Source organism: Electrophorus electricus, chromosome 5 (genome assembly GCF_041902795.1).
Source record: "Electrophorus electricus isolate QZ-2024a chromosome 5, ASM4190279v1, whole genome shotgun sequence".
NCBI classification, from domain to species: Eukaryota; Metazoa; Chordata; class Actinopteri; order Gymnotiformes; family Gymnotidae; genus Electrophorus; species Electrophorus electricus.
In genome coordinates this window covers 5,507,501-5,515,258 of record NC_137501.1, presented here as the reverse complement: position 1 = coordinate 5,515,258, position 7,758 = coordinate 5,507,501, and positions in this window count along the sequence as shown.

Genomic DNA, 7,758 nt, shown 5'->3' with positions numbered 1-7,758 from the left:
CGGTATAGTAATGGGTTTCTCCATATGTTAAGATCATGTTTCTTAAAACAGCAACAGTGTGTTGTTATAATTAACCTGTCTGAACTAGCTAACCTAAATGTGTAATGTACACCCTTGCTGTAATATGCAGCAATGTTTAGACCAGGGGCAACTCTTATAAAAGGGATAATGGAGCTAAGCCCACCCTGTCTTTCAACTAAGAGACGTTTGAGAATAGTATGTCATGTTCGTGCCATTCACATCATCTTATTTGCTGTTAAATGCCTTGAAGCGGATTATTTTATACTTCTGTGGACCTAAGAACAACATCACATAAAGGTCAAAAGAAAAATATGAACTGGTTAAGATGGGCTGATTTAATCAAGCCTCAAGCTGTAGATTCACTCAATCCATCTGGCAAGTGTATTTTGACACATTACACACAGTGAAATGCCCCCTTGATTAGATATCCATTTGGGCTCTGCTTTTCTTTTTTTTTTAGCACACGCTGTCTAGCTCTGTATGTCTGCATTCAGTACTATTTGAAGCAGATAGGCTATAAACTGACTATAAAACTAGAAGTTTGTAGAATACAAGGAGGACCATAGCACAGTCACTGTTTATAGTCGTGGTGGTGTTTATCTAAGCTCAGTGTCTTCACACCCAGGAAGAACCACAAACTTTGGTTCCATTTCTCAATGAAAACCTAGCTTGATAATATTTCATTTGATTTGTTTTTGTTTGTTTGACTTTAAAAACATGATACAATCTCTGCCACACAATTATGTAATGAAATGAAATAAAAGAAAATAAAAGGTTTTTTGTAATGCATTGAACTTAATGCGAATGAGCCACTGTATTAAAAAGCACAAAAAATCAATTTTTTGTCAGGAAAAAAAAAAGATAGTCCTTTATTCTAACTGCATAAATAAATAAGCTGAATGATGTAGAACATTGACTTAATGCTTGCAATGCATTGATTAATTATGGCTTAATTAGAGAATGGTCCGTTAGAAAGTTATGTGTCCACAGACCCCTCTAACAGAGCTGCTGGCTCCCACAGTTCAAGTGGAACCACCGCTGGCTTAGTGCCAGTTTGTGTTGTTAATTATTGTAGAAAAGAACTCATCAGCGAGCCACAGTGACCTCCAGCAGCTTAAAGACATGTGAATCAAACCTGTGTGCATCATTACTCGGAATAATATACATTCCTTTATTTCAAAGGACTTTTCAAGATACCTGCTACACTGGAAATGTGTTTATGGTCTGTAAGTTGTGCTTGTTGTCTAGCCTGCATGAATTGACCCATAAAGGAAATAATATGGCTGTTCCTCATAAACAAGTATAATAATGTTCTGTCCAAAAACAGCGATGTTCTGTACTTTTTTGCACTGCTCTATGCAAACCCATTACTGCTTCTTGATTAATGCATATGAAACAGTGGAAGACTGATGTTCACCCACGTCTGCTCTGTCCCTTCTCACGCGCTGCGCTCACCTTATGCCTCACCCCCCCATTAGACAGACTGCATGTCTAGGAGAGTAACATCTTGACTGACAGGTGGTCAGAGGCATATTGACAGGCTGTCACCAGTGGGGGAGGGATTTGCTCCAGGGAGACAGATATGTCACCACGTATGCCATCATCCCCACTGTAAAAGGGGATGGTCCATTAAACAGAGACAACAGGCCAGCCGTAGGGTGGAGGAGACGGAGGCGATAGGGGCGCGATTTAAACCCTGGAGAGGGATGGCAAAAGAGACAGCAGAACGGGCTAGACTGGAGGTGTTTGTGTCGGCACTAATGTGCTGGTGTCATGCTTTTCCTTTTTGGCGGGGTGTGAAATTTTTATATATATATATATATATGTCACCGAAAGGCAGGAGTTGCACTGTGTTATTCACGTTTAATGCCGTCTTTTTGTTGAAAGTGATGACAGGCTCAGGGCAGGGGGTGCGTATTCTGTGTGGGCGTAAAGGCACTAAAGTCCAGTCTTAACTTTTGTATAGCCACTGTTGCACCTGCTGTTTGGATTCTTGTCCGCCCCCAAATAAAATGCTCCTTTTTCTAGAAACGTGTGCTATTTGGACATTTGTCTTCTTTTTCCAAATCACATGATGCCTGCTGCATCTCATAGGTCTGCAGGATTTGTGTGTAATCCGGTTGCCCGGCAAAAAACACACACGGAGTGAATGCTAAACCCTCCCGAGGACTGATGCAGCTTCTCATTTGCAGCCTTGTTGAAAGAAGCTGACCCCACTCTGACTGCTTTCATCATCCATAACTTCAATAGAACTCAAGTGCCTCACAGAAGTCCTTTTGAAAGGGTGTGCTTGCATGTATGATTGTGTGTGTGGGTGGGTGTAGCATAAAGAAGCTTACCGTCCCTTAACAATGTTTTGCTCTCTTTTGCATCTGTAGAACTCTGGGACTATTGTATTTGTGTCATTCAACACAACAGGAATTCAGATCTGCTTAGAAACAGAGAGGCTTTCTGATGATGGTCAGACTCCACACATGCACACGCACGCACATACATACACCTCATAAATCTATGCAAATCAAATTTATGCGACACAGGGAAAATGTATGAATGTGGCAGTGTCTTGCAGTTACTGAAATGTCAGAGGTGTATAATCAGTTTATCTCTCTCTCTCTCTCTCCCACTCTGATATTCTTGCTGTGTTTACCTTCCTTTGCTCCCCCCTAGAGCCTGAAAACAAAGCTGTAAACAAATCACCTGTGTGGGTTTCTTCTGGTCTTGCCGTGGAGCGCGTGGCCTCAGGGGAAACCCCCAGCGCCTTTTGCTATCCACTGATGCCGGTCTACTGATGCCTGCATGACCTGTCATGGTATTTTCTGATGGGGCTCGGAATCTCTCCCCCCACATTCTGGTTGTGTGTGTATGTGTGTGTTTGTATATGGGGGGGGGGGGGGGGGGAGTGTGTGTGTGTGAGAGAGAGACTAAATCAGCAGGGTAGAAGACTACAACTTCCTCTCTCCTTCTCTCTCTCTCTCCATCACTCTACTTTCTACTGTCTCTGAGGCCTGTCCACCCTTTTCTCTGTGGGGTGTGTGCAGATGGCTGCAGGTCAAGGAGAGTAACACGGGAGAAAAATCACTCCTCTCTTTTCGTTGTCCGATGGCGGTAGGGGAGCCAATCAGAGCCTATTTTCAGCTTGGCCTATGGTATTTCAGGACATCAGTCACAGAACAGCCACTGTGATCAAGATGATTTCTTTCACAGACTATAACTCACTGTGCAGTGCCGCCAGACCACATCCAGGCACCTGTCAGTGACGGCATTAGCATTTTTTAAAATAGCAATTGTCAGCTTTATTTAAAAGTTAGCCTTGTTAAGAAATTATTTTTTAGTCCTAGTCAATCCAAACATGCAGAAAAATATCTACAAATCTTTATAGCATCACAAATTCCTGAGCTGAATTTTTGACAACTTTTTCTGCTCTTTTCCGAGTTTGACAAATGCCATTCTCATTTTCCTCTGCAGAGTCCACCTGAATATATCATGACTGAATCTAAGCGATAATAATCATTTCTATGTCTTTTTTAACATCTTGAGGGAGTAGTTTTTTCTCCTTGAACAGGTTCCTCCTTGGCTGGAGCTGGCATACGGTGCCGAGAGCTCTGCAGAACCAGCGGTGCTGCCAGGGGCTTTCCGTTAGGGCCTGGCACTGCTAATGAGCCGCCCTGCTGACAGTCGTCCTGCTGGCCTTTTCCTTGGTGAGAATGCAGTGAGAGTGCGTTACTGTAAACTGTCTAATGAATGATGGCATGCTGTCAGGCTCTGTTCCCATTCACACACGGACACTGGATAGCAACCCCCCCTCCCCCTTTTTATTTATATTCTCTCTATCTCTCTCTATCTCTCTCTCTCTCTCTCTCTCTCAATTTACTTTTTTTGTGCCTAGACAGGAAAACTGGCGTGTGTGTGTGTGTGTGTGTGTGTGTGGGCCTCAGCAGAGCGAGAGCAGGTGTTGCAGTATAATTGTTTTCTCCCAAGATAATGTATTCAACTCTGTAAGTTTGCTTTGAATGGACTGCAGTTTCATTATTAGATCAGATTCCCTTAAGACTGCCACTGATTAAAGCAGGTAATTTAGCAGCGGAATTGAACCCTGACCCACCTGGACATTGACCACCGATCAGTATTAATCCATACACACACATATATTATATAATAGTATAATGTATAACATTATTAATATTAATAAAATTAATACAGTAATATAACAATACTACTATTATATTAATATTATTTATGATTAATGTTTAAAATGATACAGCATGTGTTTAGCACAGGAGAGAGATCGAGCATTAACCAGAGAGCTGCCTCAGAGCTACACCCACATCGGTATGCTGTAGGTGTCATCATGTGCAACGTTCTGTAACATTAGTAGAGCAAAAGAGGGAGATTACATAGTTGTACATGAGGAGTTATTAGCATTTTCCAGGGAGCCTATGGGCAGCTGAGGCTGTTTTACTTGACTGCTTTCCATGCGAGCAAATAAAATAGCCTGAACGCAATGCTAAAGAAAATTGCTAGATGAGTTTTTGTTTTTCTTTGCATCTTTGTTTATTTGTGGACGTAGCTAATGTGCTTGCATATTTATTTATTTATTTTTTCTGTTTTCGGTCCAAATCTGTTGTCTTGGCCCTGGACGCAAAGGGTAACTCAACTGACCTGTTGTGTTTTGCTGCACCCTAACTGAAGGATGTAATGTGGCTGAGCAATAAGAAGTCTCACTCGGGTCCTGACGTCATCCCCATCCCTGACGTCATCCCCAGTTGACATCTGTAGCTTTCTGTCTGTCTCTCTTTTTTTGACTGCCTACCTCTCTCACACACACACACATTCATTTCTTTGCCATTCAGGCATTTTGTTCACGGCACTCTGTGTGTTTTCTTATTTTCTCTCCCCTTTTCTCTGTTTCTGGCTTTGTGAGGGTTAGCAGAGTGGTTTGAATGTTGACTGGCTTTGCCCATTCATGAGTTCCTGCGCGGCGTTCTGCTCCTCCTCCTTCCTTTCAGCCCGTGTGTTATGTAAGCTCAGCTCAGCTCAGCTCAGCTCAGCTCAGCTCAGCTCAGCTCAGCTCAGCTCAGCTCAGCTCAGCTCAGCTCAGCTCAGCTCAGCTCAGCTCAGCTCAGCTCAGCTCAGCTCAGCTCAGCTCAGCTCAGCTCAGCTCAGCTCGTGCTGAAAGAGGGAGAGACTTGTGTCAGTCCCAAAACTCAGCTTTGACTGGAATAGTCAGAATTCTCTCTCTCTCTTTCTCTCTCACACACACACACATTGTCTCTCGCTCTATCATTCTCTCTCTCACTGTTGATTTAACACTTGGACTCAGCATGACAATGTTCTTTTAGAGGGGAAAAAACCCTGTATCATTTAATATTAAATAAACACATTGAAAGAAAACGTGATTTCATAGTTCACCTGCATGCCGGGTGCCTTTATGACCCCAGTGTCTATGGGATATTCAGAAGGGTTTTAATGGTAAGCAGAACCAGTGAAAATGGTATAATTTCAGTCTTATTAGCATCCCGTTTTCTTCATTATATTTATTAAGGCCTAATTAGGTGATTTCAGAGCCAGTGTGTGTAATATGGGGATTGGTGCTACTGGTTTAAACCCAATTTCGGCTCTGACGAGTGCCGTATGCACTTTCATGATAGCCACCATCTCTGTCCTCATCCTGCTTCCAGCCATCACATGATGCCATCGCATGATTCAGGCCGTGTGGAGTGTGGAATGGGTGGGAATTAAATCCGGAGCCTGTCTGCTCTAGCAGTAAGGAGGAAAATAGTCTATCTGGTCTCGTTTCTCATGCAGTGAGTCACAACCCCCCAGACTGGCAGCATTCAGTGTTGTGCAACATGGATAAATTATCGAATCTGGGAGGGAGGAGGGGTGCCAATCTCTGCTAATCAAATGTCAAAACTTTATAACTATAGCATAATTGAATAAACAGTTATCCCCTTGTTTGTATTTATATGTGTAAGCTGATTCATTTCCTGTGGGAGGCTGAGGGAAGTCAATTTCACTATACCGCCTTAGTGAAAAGGCAGAATATTGGGTATAATTGCTGTTTGGCTCCCAGTAGCAGCAGCGCTGATGAAGGGCTTGAGTGGATAATTAAGCCACACGCTGATCTGGACAGTCTGAGGTGCTACCAGAAACACACAGTGTTCATCTTCTGCAGTGAAGTGTGTGCGAGAACATGAATGAACCAATGAATGAACTAAGGTAATTATTGGATAATGGAAATCAGCCATTTATAGATGTTAAGAGCAATTGCTGTTATTTTGTATCGGCTATAGAAAGGGATATGTTAATGGTTTAAAACCTTACCACCAAAGAACTCAGTAAAACAGCCTGAATGCCTTTCATAATGATTTATTGAAAAAGCTTTCGAGTGATTGGTTATTAGGACTGTGAATGAGTTCTGACTTGCCCACAGTAATCCATTTAGCAGTGAAAGTTGTTTCTGAACTAGGGATCATTCAGCCATTCGGTTGAACTGCTGCAGAGAGCTTTGCCTTAAGTGGTTTTCTCATCCCTGCTTGAGGGAGACAGAGGGGGAAGGATTGTAAGGTTGAGGTGAGATCATGGTTCTAGCATTAATGCTCTCTGACTTCTTAAAGTTTCCCAGTGGATTAGAAGATGGCTCCCAGAACACATTGCTCTTTACTGTTCGTTCTGCAATAACTTCTGAAAAACATACCCAGAAGGTCAGCCCATTTATGTTCTCAAAACTCTTCATTTCTAAGCAACAAATCTGCTTTTTGCTTCTTTTTAAATTTTATCTTCCTTAATTTTAGGTTTTTAACTCTGTGAACTTCATTGTATTATTATTATTATTATTATTATTATTGTGTTTGAATCTTTTCAGTTCTCTCAAACCCCCTCCCGTCTCACACACACACACACACACACACACACACACACACACACACACACACAAACAAACAAACAACTTGGAAGAAACACAAGGGAAGACTAACTACTAACTGGAATATATTACCTTTCATGTTTTTGCTCAAGTGTATCCGTGAGCCTCTCCCAGTGCAGCCCTTCCCGGTAAAACGGATACGGATTTGAGACAAAAACACCACATCTTCTTATTGTATCCCTTTCACCAAAGTTTCCCATGTGCATCATTGCATCTCATTTTATTGCAGGTCTTGGCAAAAGCAGACATCTTCAGGCAATGATCCCACTCTCAGCAGTATTTTTTAAGAAGGTTGGATGGCATTTGGTTTTTAATTGTCTGAATCCACACGTGGAGATAATAAACAAGGACAGACACCAGAGACGAGGTTCAAACCGACTGACTCATGTCTCTATTACATACTTGAGTTGTCAGTGTTTGTAAAAGGGCGCTGGGTTCATTAAACACAATAACATGCAGTTATCGAAGCTCCAAAACTTTAAATTCAGCTTGAGTGTCACTGTGCATTATTTCAATCTGCATTTCTGAGAAACCATCTCTATGATAAACGGTTTACTGAGAAATGGTTCATATTGCCAGAAACATTTAGTTCTGTTAATGGTGCACTAAGTACACTTTATTGATGTTATGTGAAAATATCTATTAACATAAAGGGCCTGAACCATATTCTCAGCGCCTTCACAGAGGAGGTGTTAGTGACTTCTGCTGTACCTGCTCCAGCACTTACATGCAGCCAGTTGGTTTGGACCACAATGACCTCCTATTCCATCAGCCAAAGACTTCAAACACCCCCCCCCCCCCCCCCACACACA